This window comes from Ammodytes marinus (assembly GCF_949987685.1).
Source record: "Ammodytes marinus genome assembly, chromosome: 16".
NCBI lineage: Eukaryota > Metazoa > Chordata > Actinopteri > Uranoscopiformes > Ammodytidae > Ammodytes > Ammodytes marinus.
In genome coordinates, this window is record NC_137220.1 from 8,436,072 (window position 1) to 8,436,804 (window position 733).

Below are 733 nucleotides of genomic sequence, written 5' to 3' on the forward strand. Positions count from 1 at the left end.
ATCATCACCAGAGAGGCAGTTCCCCCTTTCTGGCCCATGCAGTGTGTAAAAGGGAATATTTCCACACTCACTTACTCATGCTCACATCCCTGGTTTGGCAACTTAATTACAGGAGTATTTCGAAACTGACGGTGTGGGGTAATATGTCTGAAAACACAGCTCTGCATCCATTCCTGTTTGATGGACTGAATTATATAGCTCTTTTTTTCAAATTCCAAATACCAAAATAGGTAAAGGTGAGTGCAGTATTGAAAGACTATCAAGCATGCAATCTTATCGTGTGTAATGTTTTCATTCTACGCCGTATATACCTGTTGCTAAATGGCTTTGTACAACATGAATGGATGGTTGAAAGCTCTTACGTAAGGGCACAATCAAGCTGTCTGATAATATGGAGATACTATCATCAGCAGTCTGCTGGAGGCACAATTACTTTTTTCTCCTGAGGTGCTTTCACGGATCAGTCCTACCAGCCTGTGACAGATTAACCTACATTTTTCACCCCCACAAGCAAAATGTACATTAGTTCACTGCCTGCCTTTTCTTGCCTAGACACGTGAACTAGTTAAGGATGTAATATTTTTCAATTTTTTTAGTTATTGAAAACGTCCACATTGCACTATCCCCCATATAAATACCCTATTACCATCACCATTAGCACTAGAGACTATCTAACTTTTTCTTCAGTGTGACATGTATTGCAGACAGATGTTGCCTGTTTATTAGACAGCCT